Source organism: Chenopodium album, chromosome 14, assembly GCF_948465745.1.
Source record: "Chenopodium album chromosome 14, dcCheAlbu1.1, whole genome shotgun sequence".
Classification (NCBI taxonomy): domain Eukaryota; kingdom Viridiplantae; phylum Streptophyta; class Magnoliopsida; order Caryophyllales; family Amaranthaceae; genus Chenopodium; species Chenopodium album.
Window position 1 is genome coordinate 49,701,998 of NC_137847.1, and position 19,880 is coordinate 49,721,877.

At 31.7% G+C, this 19,880-nt stretch overlaps 1 long non-coding RNA gene across 2 annotated transcripts; it reads right to left on the reverse strand.

Moving 5' to 3' along the window:
* Nucleotides 1–14,194: 14,194 nt before the first annotated feature.
* Nucleotides 14,195–18,670, reverse strand: LOC145579452 (uncharacterized). 2 transcript variants are annotated; one of them, XR_014099147.1, is made up of 9 exons: nucleotides 18,370–18,670; nucleotides 17,594–17,761; nucleotides 16,967–17,047; nucleotides 16,596–16,680; nucleotides 16,212–16,293; nucleotides 15,840–16,005; nucleotides 14,724–14,776; nucleotides 14,514–14,551; nucleotides 14,195–14,394 (listed from the first exon to the last, which is right to left on the reverse strand). It is a non-coding gene; the product is annotated as an uncharacterized LOC145579452 (long non-coding RNA). The 2 variants fall into 2 exon arrangements; XR_014099146.1 differs by having other exon boundaries at nucleotides 17,594–18,668.
* Between the last annotated feature and the right edge of the window lie 1,210 nt (nucleotides 18,671–19,880).

Sequence of the window (19,880 nt, forward strand, 5' to 3'; positions counted from 1 at the left end):
TGAGCTGAACTGAATTGAACTGGACTGAACTGAGCTGAAATGGATATTTTATGAGAGAGGGAAATTAGAAGCTAAACTGAACTGAACTGAACCGAACTGATTGGAGCTGAACTGAACTGAACTAAACTGAACTGAACTAAACTGAACTGAAATTAAGCTAAAGTGAACTGGTCCTAAGCTGAACTGAACTGATTGGAGCTGAACTGAATAGAGCTGAAATGAATTGTTTATGAGAGAAAGAAATTAAGAGCTGAACTGAAATGAACTGATTGGAGCTGAACTGAACTGAAATGAAATTAAGCCAAAGAGAACAGGCCCTATATCTATTTCTTTTTATTGTTAACACTTTAACCTAGTGGTTCATGTTTGAATTTGGTTCATTTTAAACACCTATTTTCGGAAGGATTTCTCAATCACTAAAAACTTGAGTCTTAACTATTCTTGTAATGCCATGCTTAGCTAATTGTATAGTTGTATATATGAAGTATTAAGTTGTGTGTGCATAATTGATTCCCCTACGGCTATTGGTACCAAAATACTTCTTTATTGGTACCACTAAACATAGAAATTAGATTTTAAATTTTGTTGGTGCTAATTAAATACAATTTAATACCAACAGATGTTATTAGAATTGTTGACGGCTCAAACTATTATAATTAAAGAAATTCAACATCAATATTTTTATTATCATTATGAAAATAGTGCGGAGTTTAAAAGTTTATACTAGTACTTCATATTTGAATAATATACAAGTACATTAAACAATTTTAATATAGGACTCCAAAATTATAAAATGCCAGCTAATGTGAAGAGTAAATCATTTTCTTACCCGTAGTTTAGTAGGTTATAATCATTTTATTAATTTCATATTCACTCTTCTCCAATTTTCTCAACTCCTTTTACTTTGTACAATCTTTTATTCTTTCCCCTATCCCACTATCTCCATATTTTATTAATTTCCCTAATTTCTCCTAAAACTCCGTGCATGGAGAAATGGAACAAGTATTTAAAAACGGAGGGAGTAAATACAAGTGTATCAGATACTAATTTTTTTACAGAGTAGTATAGAAAATTAGAAATGAACTTCACTCATTCCTCCTTTTTATATTGCCCTATAGAGCAAAGTCAACATATTACACTTTGTTTGGATAGGAAGAAATGGAAGGAAAAGAAGAGAAGGGAAATAGATGGGGACAAATTATCTTGTTTGGATAAAAGATTGGGAAAAGGAAGGGGAAGGAGAAGGAGAGGGAGGGATCCATTTTCCTTCTCTCCTTAATAAGCATAATCTCTCCAAAATTGGAGAGATTTGGAGGAAAAATGAAACTCACCTCCCCCTCCCTTTTTTTTCCCTTCCCTTCCTCCATTTTCCCTCCCTTTCTTTTCCTTCCTTCTTTGCTATCCAAACAAAGCGTAACGGATTAGGCAAAAGAAATCATTAGGTTGATTTGCTAGTGAAAACAAATCTCAAATGGTCCAAAAAGGAATATAGTTTTTTTTTTTTTTTAAAAAAGAACAGAAGGAGTAGACATATTTACAAAAGTTGATTTTTCCGAAGAAAAGTACATGTAAGGGTATTTGACTATTTGTTGAGTTAGTTTATACTCAAGTTGTACGTAAACATTTAACTTTGTGAAATCGTATCATATAATAAACTAATACGAGTATATAAAGTTGGGCATTTAGCCAAACCAGGAGAGAACGGTATGTAAATTTTTGCCAACTGAAGTGCCAAACGTAGCGCCTCATACAACACCTATGCATTATTAGACTTTCTGGAATTTGACCATACGAATCTAAAAACCCGAATCAAAGTTAAACAAGGATCATATCGAAATCCCTCGATCAGATCCATTCCGATTCAGACCGGATTTAGCATCCTAGTGCCAAAAAACATGGCCCGGTACCAATTCTCCAACCCTTAAAGCCAATAACCAAATACAGATTTTATTCAAAATTTGGGTCAGGACTTTAGGAGAATCTGACCAATCTTAAGTACCAACTAAGAAAAAGCCATAGCTCGATGGGCCTAAACATTTACTAGTAACCATTTTAGACATTAACTTATACTCCCGTATTAGCTGAGAGGTTGCTTAGAAATTGATTTTAAGAAAATAAAGGTATCATTAAATGTTTACTACAACTAATAATGTCCCAACAGCAATATAGACATTTTTTTTTATGTGAATACGGCAACACAAATTAGTGAATTACATATGGAGGTGGATAGATTTAAACTTATGACCTATCATACACAAACCCTCAATTTTAATTACTAGGCCAAGATCTCATTATTGGACAATTTTTATTGTTACGGAGTATATTCCATGATTTACAAATCATAGGTGATTTTATATCATCGTTCATGAAAAAGTTTAAGCAATATCACAACAATATTCTAACTCGGTCCTTTCGTATGACAATCGCTAATGAAAGGGGATATAAATCTTATAACCTTCTTACTTTCTCCTCCTCCTTGGTACAGCCGGAAGAGAAGCACAACTAAGGTGAAACATGTGTACATTGAGTAAGTAATATAATACATGTATGAAAACTAGATTAAACCCGGGTCGTGCAGCTCTGTTTTATAAATTATTGATAATTAAAAAGGTAAGTTTTGGAAGGCAAATTTCCTAAAAAAGAAAAAAAAAAACAAACAAACTAAACAAAAACAAACTCTTATTTAGAATAGACTATAGAGTAATAGATGTGAAACAAGGAATGAGGCTTGATTAAGGCGGAACTATTCACTGAACACTTCTCCTACTGTATGTATTGAATTCTATACTGCATAGTCAAAATGATTCATATCTTTGATAGGATAGAGTATGAACATATAATCCCTCCACCTTATTCCTCAGAGAGTGCATGATTTCATTTATTTATTTATTTTTTTAAATAAAGAGTGCATGATTTTTAGTTACACAAATAATTAAGCATGCACTTTGGTCTTGGATTAGTCTTATATGACATATACTCATTGCATATACTCCGTACCAGATTACTAGATCTAATATTTTTTCAAGGTTCATGAATCATGATCTTGGAAAAGGATGTCAAAGTGACAAATTCCTTCATTAATAAGCTAATTTTAAATGATTATACACATAGTAATTTGATAGTTGTAACGGACCAAATTACTCCAACAGCTATATTATTGGACAACAAAGCCTTATAATCCTCCTTCCCTTTTTTTTTTTTTTTTTTGACAGAATGATCCTCCTTCCCTTAATGGTTATATTGTGTTTTTCACACGTAAATCATGTTTTAAATAAAAATTACGGGGTAACTCTTTATTATCTTGAAAAGTGATTCCTTAATTAAAGTGATCTAAAATTGAGTATAAATAAAGAAAAGGATTCCTTCTAAAAACCACTAGGTTCATGAATTTGAAGTGTAACTTTCAAATACATACAAAGTACTGTTTTAAAACTTCACTATTTGATAAAAAGGGCTAATTTTAAAATTTTCAGATATTACTAGTACTATATTTATTACAAAGTAATTTTTATTATTAATGCTTTAATTTGGTGGTTCATGTTTGAATTTAGTTCATTTTGACAATCTATTTCCAGGAGGTTGCTACTCTTGTAACACTTGCCTCAAAGAAAGAAAGAAAAAAAAAAAAAAAAAAAAAAAAAAAAAAAAAAAAAAAAAAAAAAAAAAAAAAACCCTACTCTCCTAACACTTAGCTTGTATATATTAAGTACGGAGTATTTAGGGCTTGTTCACATTTACTGAGTTGAGCTGAACTAAACTGAACTGAACTGATTGGAGCTGAATTGAATAGAGCTGAAATGAATATTTTAAGAGAGAAGGAAATTAGGAGTTGAATTGAACTGAACTGATTGGAGCTGAAATAAACTGAACTGAAATTAAGCTGAAGTGAACAGGCCCTAAGTTGTGTGTGCATAATTGGTTTCTCTATTAGTAGCAAAATACTTCTTCATTGGTATCACCACATGTAAAAATTAGACTTTAAATTTTATTGGTGCAAACTGAATACAATAAAATACCAATGGATATTATTAGAATTGTTGACGACTCAAGCTATTATAATTTGAGAAATTCAACATCAAAAGTTTTATTATCATTGTGCAAATAGTGCACAGTATAAAAGTTTATACTTTGTATTTAATTAAATAATATACAAGTGCATTGAAACAAATCTAACATAATTCCAAAATTATAACATGCTAGCTAATATGAAGAGAAAATATCATTTTCTTTGAAAGTAGGTTAATTATAAATTTCTGACAATTCATTCAAGAGTTTTTACATACGTTATAATGAATGGTGATTATGTGAGGGAGAAACCAGATATGATATTTTACATACAATTTTGATGTCTCGTCATTATAATGTTGGATTCTAGGCTACAATTACAATGTGAGGATATGGTACAAATGGTAGAACTTTCGGCGGAACACATGGATCACATATTCACATGTGTTGTACTTCGTTTATAATTGTTCCTAAGAAATGAACCAATCGGGCTAAAAATTGAGAGTGCAATTTATACCAACGTTGCTTTTGGCATGTAAATTTGAATGTGGTTCGGATAGTCTTTATTAAAACTTTATTGAGTTGCAATTTGAATTTGGTTTGAGTAGCGTTTATTAAAATTTACTTTTCTTGAACTGAAAATTACTTAATTTATTAAAACTTAATTGAACTATTAAACCTTAATTAAATGAAAATAATGTGAACAGAATATACCCTAAATTGGAATATTTGTTTGAGAATTTTAGCTTTAGTTGTGTCTTTATTACCCCCGTTAAAAAATAAGAAATAAAAAAATTGTATCTTTATTACTTGTATGTTATTTTTACATCTCCATTATACATATGTTATTGTAATTTCAAGTATTTTCTATGTTTTTGTTGATGAAGTAACATCTAGGATGGTAAAAAGAGTTGAAATTTCTAAAATTAGAGGGTATAATGATTGTCAATTATTTTAATATGAAAGAAGTATTAGAGCCATAATTTCTATAATCCATAACAATTAGTTTGTAACTTTACTAATCCAAAAGTAATACTACGATGATTGAAGAGGCAGAAAGAATCAAATATTAATCCGTTGAAGAAAGCGATGTTTCTACTCTCAATACAAATTAGGCCATTTTGGTTGCACATTAAAAAAATTAAGTGATCAATCAATTAAAAACTTAATTAACCAATAAAGCAGAAACAAAATCGGGTATGAGAGCTACCGAAACGTATTATTGAAGATTGAATCACCTTACCATAAATGATAGTGACTTGTTGCACCAAAAAAAAAAAAATGATAGTGACTTGTTTTATTTTAATTTGATCAACAAGCTAAGCCTTTTTATTTGAGGTTGTATGCCAATTGTTTCAACTCATATTGGCTTATTGTTGAGTAGATTATGGCCTTATTTGACAATTGGTTGTTGGCTGTTGGGTGGTTTGATTTGCTGGTTTGATTGGTTGTTTGTAATGGCTTTTTTGTTGGCTGTTTGACTTTTTATTAGTCTAAAAACATGTTTGGTAAAATTGGTTGTTTGATATTATTAGTAACTTAGGTAGCCAAAAGCTACTCCAAGTAGCTTTTTCATTTTGGCTTAAAAGGTAGCTTTTCAGCTAGCTGAAAAAGCCATTTACCAAACACAAATTTTGGATATTTGACCAAATGAAAAAGCCAAAAGCCAATAAAAAAATCCAATAAAAAGCCATTTACCAAACAAACCCTATGACTCATAAGAGTACACATGATTTTATTTGTAGAGGTCTGCTTTCATAAACACATTTTATGTTTCTCGTATTTCATTCGCCTTAAATAATCTTTCTCCTATTTAGTATCAAAATGTTCCAAAAAAAATTTCTTTCTTGACCTATGTAAAGTGAACCCCCTAATAACTCTAAATAGGGGTTAGTGAAACCTTGGAGTTTATACAGGACTCCCAATTCTTAAATGAAATAAGTCAATATAAACAAAAAAATAGAAACTTGTAACTCGCATAACATATAACGTTGATCGGATAATAACAAGATTCTCATAATAGTTATACGAAGGGAACTAACTAATTCAAGGCATAATTTAACGTAACTTAATTTCAAGGTTATGCATGTAGCATAAATGTAACAAAGAACAAGTAAGAAGGGTTATATATGAGAGATTGATCCGTAGTCAACTAATTCAAAAAATTCATGTAATTCAAAATAATACAAACAAATATTACATGTCAATTATGATTAAATATTCAAGGACCCCTCCTATTATTGTAAGTCCTAGTCGACAATAAGTATATATTGAATGTTTGTCCAAAAAAAAAAAAAAAAAAAAGGTATATAGTATATAGAATGGGCTACAAAAATTGTAGGAACTTGGGGATATCGTTAGAAACTTTAGAGTATCTTCGAAGAAGAATAAAATTGGTCATAGAAAACAAACACAAACCCCTACCACAAAGCCTGTTATTATGGTAACATGAGGATTGAACGAGTGGTGTGCTTTTTTCGTCACTTAAATATTTCATATAATTTTGTTTTGACTTTATAAATTTGTCAATATATTCAATTATTATGATGTTTATAATTGTGTATTAATAAAATTATTCAATTCTTAAAGCATATAATATGACGTATTATTTCGAAATAATACGTCATGTTACGAATTATGAGTATGTAGTTTAGAAAATTATCTCATATACAATATATTGGTATATAATTACTTTATATAGAAAATACAAAGAAAAGGGGGAGCTATATTTTATCTCACTAGTTGTTGGCCCGCGCGCGTAGCGCGCGATCCCCCAATGTGATGATTTCGTTTCGTGATTAGTGTGTCATTAGTCATATTTTATGTGTTAATGTATTTTAATTTTGCTAATGATCACTTTAGTTATAGTACATAATGATGCAAACATAGAGGCTAGAGTGGGCAACATCGGATGGCATGCTAAAGGCATATGAGCATGTTATTAAGGGGAATGATTGGCGAGATATTTAGCATTTTGTTATAACATAAAGATTGTACGAAATGAGTTATTAATATAGTTTTAGCATTGTAATGGCTTTATCATCAACTAATCAAATCATTACAGCTGTTCCCTAATATTTTCTTGAATACAGTCTTTTTTTTTTGGTGAACATCCTCGAGTATTCCTTTCTTTCTGTAATCATCAGGCTTGATCCTCATCACCTAAATTGCGCATAACTAATGCTTGAACTAAAACTGGAGTCGCGCGGTCCCCCAATTTGGTGATCTATCCTTGGTGATTAATGTGCAATTATGCGACGATATATGTGTAGATTATTTATAACGTTTTATTTGTAACAATTTAGGTATAGATGTTGGCGTTGATCAAAGTTGAAATATGATATAATAGATTGTGTTGCTAAGGAATTAATGTAATATATGGGTATGTTGATTAAAATCATTGAAAGGTACAAATTACATCAATGTGAGCCAGTGAGTGTGTGATTAAAGGATTGGTAAATTAGGTGTTGTGATTGGGGAATTGGCAAACTGGATGATGCGATAAAGGAGATTAGAGGATTAGCAAACTGGGTGGTGCGATTAGGGCGATTGGAGGATTGGAAAATTGGGTGGTGCAATCAAGGTGATTGGAGGATGGGAAAACTGGGTGGAGCGATCAAGGTGATTGGCAAAATGGGTGGTGCGATCAAGGCAATTGGAGGTTTGAGTGGAGGATTGAAAAACTGGGTGGTGTGATCAAAGTGATGGAAGGATTGACAAACAGGGTGGTGCGATCAAGGCGATTGGAGGATTAGTAAAAGGGAAGTTGCTTGCATCAGTTTAATGTGTTAATACCAACCCTTACTCAAATTAAAATGAACATAGGCAAGTGTGGTTAGACTCCTAATTTAAGTATATTGTATATAATACAAATACTTATTGAGATTAAGAGAGGGAGGTCGGAAGAAAGATGGAGATAGAGAGAAGCTGAGAGAGACAAAGGGATCAATTACTTCATTCTTTTCTCCTAGACCCTCCCCCCCCCCCCCCCCCCCGACCCCTTCTCAATCTAGCACAATATCTTTGTTAATAGTGCTTTTATATAATTCATGTTCACTATGAGATAATCAATAAGTTTATTTCAAATAAATCCATCTCCTTCTAATCTCTCCTTTTAGCACTTATTTCAAATAAATCAATCACTTCAGTTCAGCTCAGCTCAGTTCAGCTAAATTCAGTAAATGTGAATATGCTTTACTCTTCTCCCAATCTCTGATTTTAGCACTTATTTCAAATAAGTCCATCTCCTTCTCCCTCTTGCCTTGAATCCTTTTTTTTTTTTGAAACCCCTTGAATCCTCTTTTAGATTGACATAATATTCTAACTGTACTATTTCATACTGCAAGATATCTTCAAAAAATGCTTTTGATACTTATTGCAAGCTAATAAATCAGTTGATGACGATGCTAAGTAAATAATTATCTTAGGATATTCGTTAATTATAACATGAGTAGTTAGTTGAAATTTAAAAATGATTGATCACATAAAGTTTTTAACATGTTTCGATTAGCAAAATGTGACGGAAGTCATACTTGTTAACAATAATGAATTTATAAATTTTAGGTTGTACTTTTCCCCCCCTCCCCCTCTAAATATATTGTGTATTCTTTTATCTTTTATTGTAACTTTTTACATGAATACACATTTTACATTACTTTTTCCCCATCCCTCTCTCAATATATTGTTGAATAACTGATACTTGAATTATTGCAAGTGTTTGGTAGGCTAACAGCCAGGTAAACTGGGAAGAGCACTCGACGAAGCAACCACACTCAACTCCATCATTAGAATTGTCAAATTAGGCTCCAAAAATCATTTAAAGTTCTTGCTTGAAACATCAATTAAGTAACAAATTTACTTCCCGTCAAAAAAAAAAAAAAGTAACAAATTTACTTGCTAAAAACTCTCATAACTTTAGAATATATGACAAATATTTCAATAACTATGTACTCTGTATTATGTTATTCAGCTCTTAAACATTAGATTCATGATTTTGAGCCCAAAAAAAAGAAAAACAGAATAAAAGCCTATATCAACACACAAATTCGAGGTTATACCATTTTTCAAGAACCCTACAAAAATACTATCCATAACAGAAAAAATAGGCATAACATACACATAAATGAATGTAAGAACTTGGAATCATGTTGGTGCTAACTCTTACAGCTTTGACTATCCAACCATTCCATTGCAATTCAGCCGTAAAATAAACACATAATATCTGCAATATTTTCATTTTCTTGAACATTCAACCCCACCATCAGCGTAATCAATGAACACACCCAAGAAGAGCTGGCAGGTCACAAACTTAAGACAAACACATAAATCTGCAAGAATTTGGAACTATAAGCACAGCAAAGAACAAAAAAAAAAACAATTCAAAAACTTTTTGATAGCATAATTTTTGTCTATACATGAAGAGCTGGCAGGTCACTATTTTTGATAGCATAATTTAACCAGATAAAGGTTTAATGGAAGGATACAAGAAGCAAAAATACATGGAATGGATCAACTTATTCTAGTATAGGGTGTGTTTTTTTTTTTTTTTTTTTTTTTTTTTGAAAAAATTTCTAGTATAGTTAGCTGAACCGTTCAAGAGTCTTAAGACTATATTAATTTAAACACCCAGACAAAACTCTATATAATTTCTGAAGTACAAGCTGCTGTAAAATTAGGGTCCTTTAATTTCTGAAGTACAAGCTGCTTTTGCCTCCCCCCGTTAAATTACCCTAATTTTACATCTTGATATCCATAAAAATGACTTTCTTGAGAAGTAGTAGCTGTGGACAGATTAAAAATCAGTGATGTAACTTGGATAGCAAATGTGTGATGCTGCCCCCCTATACATGACATGAATTCATCATCTGTATATCGACATGACTAAACTGAGTTTAATTTTACTTGTACTTCAGTAAGCTCAAATTTGTGCTTAATTCAATTAGGCTCCAAAAATCACATAAAACAATCATCAAACAAACGACGTACCATGCCTTTTCTTGAACTTGACTTAGAATAGCTGAAAAAAGCTTTTCTTTTTGAGCTGTCTTGAATTCCTGCACAAACATATTACTATTAACCCAACTTATTTATGATAATCTTATATCCTTATTATTCAGCAAAAATAGGTAATTCAATAATTAAGCTGGGACAGTCAAAAGGGTAAAGGATGTCATCAAACCATCATGAGATTTCAAAATCATCAGGATCCTGCTTCTATAAGAAGTGCAGACAGTACAAAACACACAGACAATATAAGTATTTGACATCAAATGTGAGAATATAATCCTAAAACTTACTTAAGTCTATCTCTACTTGCTTAGTTTTCCCTTGTTCTTGCAGCTTCCTATATCTTTCATGAGCCCTCTCTGTTTTTCCAATTCCTCCCTAAAAAATGAATACATATGATAGTCATATTATGAATAGTGTCGCCATCTTCACTCAAACTAACTCAAAATCATGCATCAGATATAACCAACTAATAACATCACTTTAAGTTGAGCAGATTTTCTTTCCAACCGATAAATTTAGGCTGGTTGCTGCAAAGTGTTACAAACATGCCAAGCTTCATACACAGGGTGGTAATTTATATAGCCACACAACATTCTCATGAAACTTAGTCCCAATCTTGTATATGAGATGCCTACTTCAATCCAATTTTGATCGGACAATATCATTCAAAGAATAAGGTGATAAGCACATGAATATTAAAAAAAATATATGACTTGATTACATAGACCACCATAGGACATACCTGCAAGGCTGCAAATGCATGCCAACCAATTTAGTGGCTTTTGATAGCCTAACTTTAAGATCAATGGAATCCAACATACGTAGCCGCTCCTCGAAGCTTATTTCAAAACTTTGCAACAAATATATCTGTCAGTGTTCAGTGACAGATTCTTAAAGAACTTTTTGTCTTCCCACCAGTCTTTTGTTTCTGGAGACATGAAAGCATAAGTTTAGTACCTTACCGAGCATACTTTTTGAACAAAAAAACATTTTAAAAAAAGAATAAAAAATTAAGGGTCATATGAAAACCTAAAACCCCTAGATTAAATGAGAAAATACCCACAATCTATGTTCATTCAAGCAATTCATCGAACACTTTAAGAGCGCATATTTACATGACAAAAGCACATAATATAACATTAAATTAGATTCGAATGAACTCACGTTGGCAGATACATTGACAACTCAATCAAGAATTTTTTTAATTCAATCTTGAACATATGGGTTTCCTACAAAATCCCCCAAAAAATAAAATCAGAAATAATCAAGCTTAAGAAGAACCCTAAATTGACAGTAAAATTAATGATGAACCCTACAATTGGTATTTGACGAAAAAGAAAAATTCTTACCTCAGAAGTTGATGTATTCTTTTCCGTTTATCATAATTATAAGTTTCAGTTGTTAAACAATTATCTAAAAGGTTTTTCAATAATTATAACATAGATTTCTAGCTATTGTATTATTTTACAAAATAGGTCTTAGGGCTATAACCAGTGAGGTAAAAATCTTCTATTTATCATATTTATTTACTTGTACCCTGGTTACCTTTTTTAGTAATATCTTTTATTCAACAATCTCTTTTTAAGTGGTCTCTTCTCTTTTTATTTGTTTTAACAAATTGCATAGTTTATAGTTAAGTCCTACTTGCATATGTACCTTATTCATTTGGATTCATGTTTATAAGAAATTTATCTAACTCAATTTTACAGGTTGTACGTACTCCCTCTCCTCTATCTCTCTCTCATAAAAGCATTAATGTGCAAATCTAGCATGATTTTATTATAGATTCTTATTAGTGTTGTTGTCTTTTGACCCTACCTTGCCTCATTTTCACTTGTTTAATTGCTTTCCTTCTCCTTTACCTTCTCCCCCATTTTCTAAAGGTTTTACAAATTTCAAAAACTATTTTTGAATTTGATTTTTCCCTTCCCTCATTAAGTACTTTTCATACTTGTCTTTTACGATTTTGCATATTTCTTAACAAATTTCATTGTTGGTTTTCCTTTTGCTTTGTTTTCCATAAAATAAACCATACATTATTGACGTTCTTTACAAAAATGATCAATATCTTGTCTTCAAATTTAATTTTAAAATGGTCCTAACTTTTTTTTTTTTGTTCTTTTTGATAATCTTTCTCCTAGTTTTTAGATTTGTTAATATTATAAAGTCAGTTCCCACTTACTCTCCTCCTTATCTCTCCTTTTATCACTTATTTCAAATTTTTCCATCTCCTTCTCCCTCTTACCTTGAATCTTCTTTTAGATTGACATGATTTGAAATTATACAAACTATTTCATATTCTATACAAAGCTGTATTATTTCATATTGCAAGATATCTTCAAAATAAAAAATGCTTTGAATACTTATTACAAGCTAATCATTAAGTTGATGACAATGCTAAGTAAAGAATGATGATCTTTAAGGATTTTCATTAATTTTAACATGAGTAATTAGTTAAAACTTAAAACTGATTGATTTGTATTTTTTTCTTCAAAATTTCCTCATATATTAAGAATTTTATTTATATGTTCAACGAATGAGAAAAAAAGGTTAATTTTTAACAACTTACATAATATTTTTTTTATAAAAAATAAGAATTTATTGAATTGAACAGCTAAGGAAAAATCGAAAAATTATAAAAGTTGTTTACATTACTAATGGCACATGTTATTTACAATTTTTCCTCAATTTTTCAAATTGAAATCTACAAAATTTCTTCTACTCAATACAATATGACCAGACCCCATCAATCTCCAAATAAATAACCAACTTTCTGCCATAAACACCTCGTGGTTGCTCAATTAATCGGCAGAATAATGTGAGTAGAAAAACCTGAAATATTGCAAAGAGGCAATTAGTCTTTATGTAGCTACAATATAAATTAGGAAACTCCAACTATTCACCTTAAGAATGGCTTAAGACATACTTCAACAACCACTAAGTTGTCACTGAACAATTAAGATATGAGTCTTCCAAAAAATAAAAAAAATATAAAAAATAAAAATGATGAAGATATGTTGTTAGCTTTTGCTACAGCTAGATATCCAGAATAAATTGTCATTATTCATTTCCATAAGGAAGTAAGATATTGTTGTTCAAAATTCCAAAATGAAAACAAGTTTCGAAAAGAAGCAACCACGCACATAAACATATTTTTTTACAAAAAAGACTATCAGTTGAAGTAAGGAAAAGCTCTGGAGTCTAGAACTTGTGAACCAATTAATAATTATAAGAACATCAAGGTTAGTAAGGTATTACCTTTTTCTCTATTTTTTTTATACCCCAAAGCCTGGTTATATCATCACCACAAACAAAAGTTAACCTTTTAACTCCTACACACACTTGGATCCACCTATACACATTTTCAAGCACACAAGCACTTGATCTTGAGAACTTAGACAACAACCCTGTATATTTGTCTGTCGTACGACATAGCGTGTGCTGTTAGAGCAACAATACACTTGTTCCTGATTCCAATCTTTGAATCTCTTTCGTTGCTTCATAGCTAAACCATTGTGTAATCTGCAGTCACAAGACAACATATTGTATATATATATATAGAAGTGTATTACCTGACAGGCCATCAGAATAAAGTCAAATGGAGGGAAGTTCCGGCTTAGAGTTGAAGTTATACTTGCTGCTCCGTATCCTTCGGCATTTAGAGAGGATTTGAGAGTGTTTAGTGCATGTAATCCATATCCGACAGCCATCAGTCCAGCTCCTACTTTGTCCAGTATTATTGTAGCCACTCTCTGAAGATCTGTCTTTTGCAAGGAGGATCTTAATTCCTTTTAAGGATTTCTTCTGTTCACTCGAATTCTTTACAAAATGCACATCCTTCCTTTCTTTAGAACTACTGCTGATCAAAGTGCTTCAATTCTCGCCCTTAGAATTATCACCCCCCCTCTAATTCTCCCTCTTTTTCAGACTAAGTATGACCCTCCCCCTTTCTTTACCTCTCTCCTCCTTGCCCCTTTATATCTCTCGGCTTCTCTCTATCTTCCTCTTTGTTCAAACCTCACTTTCTTTGTTTTTCCTCCGACCCATCTCTCTCTCTCTCTCTCTCTCGGCCATGTTTTTTCTTTATTACTCTATATCTTTCTCTTCCGACCTTTATATATATATATATATATATATATATATATATATATATATATATATATATATATATATATATATATATATATATATATATATATATATATATATATATATATTTCTCTCTCCTCCCTAGCCCTTTAGATCTTATTCAATCAATCACAAACAAGGATAGTACGCGTTACAGAGTTAACTAAAAAAAACACAGCAAATAAGGTCTGATAGACCAACCTTTAGCCACAACTCCAAGTCATGAGGATCAGGCACTGCAGTTTTGGGGATCTGCAGGGAATTGACAAACCAAAGATAAATAATCCTGTCATATCATGTCCTAATAATGTATTGAATTCGATATAAGAGAGTTTGAAAACATGAATGTATTTATTCAAATCATATCTTACCATTTCACTGATGGGTATAAGCGTGTCGAGTCCCTTAGCTAGCAGCCATAAGAAAATGTGAAACATAAAGTTAGAGAAGCATCTGAAAGTTTGTTACATAATTTCATGACAGGAACCTTTCATGTTAATATAATTAATTTCCAATCTGATATTTGATAGAAATACAAGTTAATGTTATAATTTGTTAATGTTAAAAAATGAGTATATTACCTTGATAGTAGCTTGGAGTTCCTTTGCTGTCATATCAAGTCCAAGAGCATAACCTGAAAAGTCAAGATCACTGCAATTAGCTTTCTTTCCAAATTAAGAACAATTGTAGTTTTAGATCATTAGGATACTAAAGAAGGATTCTAATTCAAAAGGATGTTGAAAAAGTTTTAAGTGAACTACTTTCACTCTTCCTACGAATTACTCGTATGCTCTTAAATAGTATGTGTATGATGTCACATGTTTCTCTTACCCCTTCCCCAAAAGACAATTATACATGAAAACATACGTAGTACAAGAGATAGTCACGGTATTATGGAGTATGAAATTTCAATTACATTCATAATAACGAACTAAATCAATTGTGATCTAGGAGTATTATTTCAAGTTAGAAAAAATTCAAAGTATTCACCATACAATATTGAGCTTGTCATCAAATCTCATTGCTAATTTGCTTTGTGACAGACTTTTTTTTAATAGTGATTCTCTATTACTTATTATTGTACATTTAATTTAAAGCTCCAAATGTGTCAAAAAAAAAAAAAATTGAAGCTCCAAAACAGTGCAAGTAATTTTCTTTAGTCAATTCTCCCACATTTATACTCCTATGGATTAAGAATGGGTTTTGGGCTGCCAATTAACCTGATGGGCCTGAGCACAGTAGTCAGTCCAAAACTCCAAAAGACCCCAGTCATTTCATGACTTACCAAAATTCATTTTATAAAATTAGATTTAGATCCCAATCAAATGAATCAATTAACATTGATTATTAAACCAGAAATGAAAATTGCATTTTCATTTTGTCAAATGGCTAACAATTATTATCGTTAAGTATAATTAAACATTGGTAATGAAAATTTGTGTTAATATAATGAAAATTTGTGTTAATATCTATTTAAGTCATAATCACTGTTTAAAAAAAATAATAATAAAAAAACTATAGTTAAGTTAATATATAAATCGTGCAAAAAGTCAATGTGTGTCAATTATTCTAAAATAGATAATGTTATAGTAGGTTGCGTTCATTTTCACCATATTTCTCAATGATTAAACTTCAATCAAATGCGGCCTATTATATATAAAGAGAGTAAAAGAGTAAGAAGACGAAGAGAGACAAACCTCCAACGCAATCCAAGGCCTCAGATCCAGAAACATCGCGAGCTTTCTTGCCAATAACAACAGCAAGCTCAGCTTCATACCAAACTTGCTGCATTGAAGCTGGGATTTCAATGGTTCCTCCATTTTCCAAGTATGATGATGTTGGCTTCAAGAACAACACTGGTTCCTATTAACCCAATAACACAACAAACAAATCAATCCCCCATCACAAAATTATAGTCACGTACTCACGTTACATAACCTTGTTAACATGTCCGGAGACAGTTGTCACATAGATTTACTAAAGGCTAAAATCACAAATATATCAAACTGTGGTTGATTTTATTGTTATACCCTTGCTAAAAAGAACAAAATTCAGAATAATATGCTTACTTGCACTCTGTTATAAGCAGGTCAATAGCTTTGTCCCTTTGTTTCTTGTTTCTGAGCAGGTCCATTGGCACTGCTTCAAGGACTACTCTTCGTAAAATTTACACATCAATAGTCAAAGTTCATTCAAGAAAACAGATCATCCTATTAACTTAGACAATCCAAAAAGAATAAATAAGTGGGAAGAGAATCTACTCACAAAGACAAAGGCAAATAGTATACATGTATATTTCAGTTTCATTATAGTTGCTATAGGCACTTAATTATTAATCCTGATACAAAAAAGTATGCTGGGCGGAAAAGATGAAGTGACATGCAGAAAGAAATTTGAATGCATGACTCTGCAATATGAAATTTTCATCGAAGTACAATAAGCTGGCCTGTTACCTGAGCATTTCCTCTCAATCTCAGCTCAGACATCCATCCTGTATCAGCATTGTGTCTTCCCTCGAGAACTAACTTTGTCCCTTGACTGACCACATGTAAAATAATTTTTTTTAAAAAAAGGTTCAAATACTTACAAAATCATTGTCAACAAGAAGACTATAGAAAAAAAAATCCACTCTTTTCCTTTCTCTTCATCTCTTACACACGCAAAAGAGGAAAAAAATGCAGATAAAAACATATAAATTAATTTGTGTTGCACCCAAGGAAATCAAAGTATTTAGAAGAGGAAATAGTATAAGAGCACAACAATTGTCATCTACTGAGTATAAGAGCTAGCTTGCAAATTGCAAAATGTGTTCACCACAGCATACCTCTTAAGATCGTACCATACAGGAGATAGATGTGTAAACTTGGGGCAGAACCTTTTAGCTAGATCATAACCAGCCGAGTCCCTGCACCGTTTGATTAGGTTGCAACTATTAGTATTGGAAACTGGTTTAGCAAAAACAAAAATTTTGCGAAAGGCTTGATAGAAACCTAAAAGGAAACACAGCAATAAGAAATCAAGGCTAACTCAATCAACAATAATAAGGTTTATCATCTAATTGCAAAGTTTGAACTTTAGTTGAGTCAAAAAAAAAAAAAAAAAAGTTTGAACTTTAGTCCTACATTTGTGAAATAGGTGCTAAATTTGTTGCTTAGACAAGTTCCAAACCCCATTCTCCGGAGCATATAGTGTTCTCCCAGAGGTCAGCACTAATCACACCAAAGCTAATCTGAAAAACAAGTACTTAAGTTCACGTCTCTTTAGCTCATTGAGCTACCTTTCGGATTAAGCTCGTCTAAATTTTTTTAAAAAAATAAAGAGCCATAACTAACCCAATAATGCAAATAATCCCAAGGTATAATTGAATTACTTGAAAACATTACAAATCAATGCAAAAAAACGGCGGTAACTAATGAATAAAACAAATTTAAGATTAACAAAATGGGGTTACCTGCAGTTGAAACACAGATCAGCAATTTCACCAGATTTCAATTCCCAGCCTTGGCCTTTCTTCCATCAGACTGTAGAATTCGCCCCACAAGACGTATTCATGCAAATTCTTGACCCCATTAAATTTCAAAAACCCAAAAAAAGCTAGCAAAACTCCACTCCAATTAATCTGCAATATTAAAGATTAAAACACATCACAATTAACAAACTTTAGACTCCAAAAACTTTCACAAAAATCCCAAACAACCCTCTCACACGTCACAACATCTACCCCGCAACAACATCAGCCCACAAACCTCACCGATCGCGCACCACCATTAATTCTCCACCTACGCCCAACAACAGCCACAAGCAGCCCATTAACCACCATCACCGACACTACAACAGCCACTGCGCATCTCCCCTACTACACAATCGCACACCCCCGCATTTCCCCTGCTACACAACCATATAAACTACTACTACTGCTAATCCTCGCCACTTCACGGTCACATTCTAACCGCAACCAACACAATCTAATGCCAAACAACAGCGGCATCAAGCAACCACCATTCGGCACCTCAAAAGTCCAATTTTATCAACAAAACCCACCACAATCCCTGATTATGAATAAATTCCATCAAAATAAACAGAACTTAAAACCCAAAAAGAATATGAAATTACCTCAGTAATCGAATTTGAGAAAATTACTCCATAAGATCAACAAAACAAATTGAACATGTACCCTAGATTTTCGAATTGATATTAGATGATTATTAAAATGATAAAAGATCTTACCTCAAGGAGCTGCTGTAATGGAGAAGAGATAAAACGCAGAGTACTCTTCGAGCCCTCATTTGAAGCTCGGAGTAAGCTTCAATGGAGGAAAGGAAAAAGAAAAACGAAAGGGAAAAACTTGATTTAGCTAACCAGAGAGGATGAATGCCACGCGTCAGCTCATTAAGAACAGCTGGAATATCAAAGCGAAAAGACCAAAATAGCCCTGTCAATCTGGGAAGGGTGCTAAGGGCAGGGGAGGGTAGAAAAGTCAATTCTCTGTTCATAAGGAACAGTAAATTGGGAATAGTAAGGGTGGTTGGGGCTTTTATAAGGGTTATAGATTTGCCTCTTATTCTATTATTTGATAGTTTCAACAAAATAATTTAAATATTATCGCAAAATAATCTCAATAACTTTATGGTTTCAACAATTATGTATTTGTGAAACATATTAGTCTTCGTTGTGTGTTAAAACAAAAAAATATGTCTTTGTAAAGGAACTTTTTGAGGGGATATAAAAAAACAACATATATTCAATTAAAAGAGCAATACTAATACAAATTACAGTATATTTTAAAAGTAATACAACTAACACAAAATAAACTGAACTAAAATAAATATAGATTTTGGATTCAAAAATAAATAAATATAGATTTTCAAGGCAATTAGTTTTTCAAGAATAAACACACATTCAAATTAATACAAGCGCTCCGTTATACGTTACTTTTAAAGTAATGATATACACACTCCATAGTTCGTATGCCTCTTTGGAGCATCATCGCTTGATTTATACATTAGCTAATGTATGTTTAAGAGTTTAACAACTCACCTAAAAGGCTAAAATGACTATAAGAACAATATCTATGTTGCTTATGTTTTGGCATTTTCATCTAATGATGAAGGTTAAGAGAGAGAAGATAAAAGTAACGCAATTCCACAAACAAAATTATCTTAAATAAACTAAAAAAAAAAAACAATTATGTACTTTTCATGTTTCAAATATGGGGAGGCAAATAATTAAAAGATGCAAACCACTAAATTATTATATATTTGTATGGAAAATATTATTAATATTAATTACTTGGTATATTTATATGTAAGATTCTAAAGGACCTACTAGTCTACTACTAAGGCCTACTACCACTAATTAGAGTATTGGGTTGAATGGTTACGTTTGAGCCGTTTGGCCTAAACCAAATTACGAGTATATGTTTAAAGTTGAGCTTCGCTTTCTAGCCCTCTTGTCCACACTTTTTTGTTTGTACCTTCGACTATTAATTAACAATGACAATTTAACTAACTTACATTATTTTTCTCAATGGTTTTAAAATGAAGCAATTTTAAGTGATCCAAGAATTTATCAAGTTTGGTTATGAATTATAAAATATTTGTTGAGACAACAATGTATCTATACGAGTACTGTTTATTTTTTTCTTGGAGATTTTGGAATTTAAATGTGTTTTTCACCCTATTTATTATGAAAATTACCTCATTTGACATTTGTATGTTCTTAATGCGCATTACTATAAG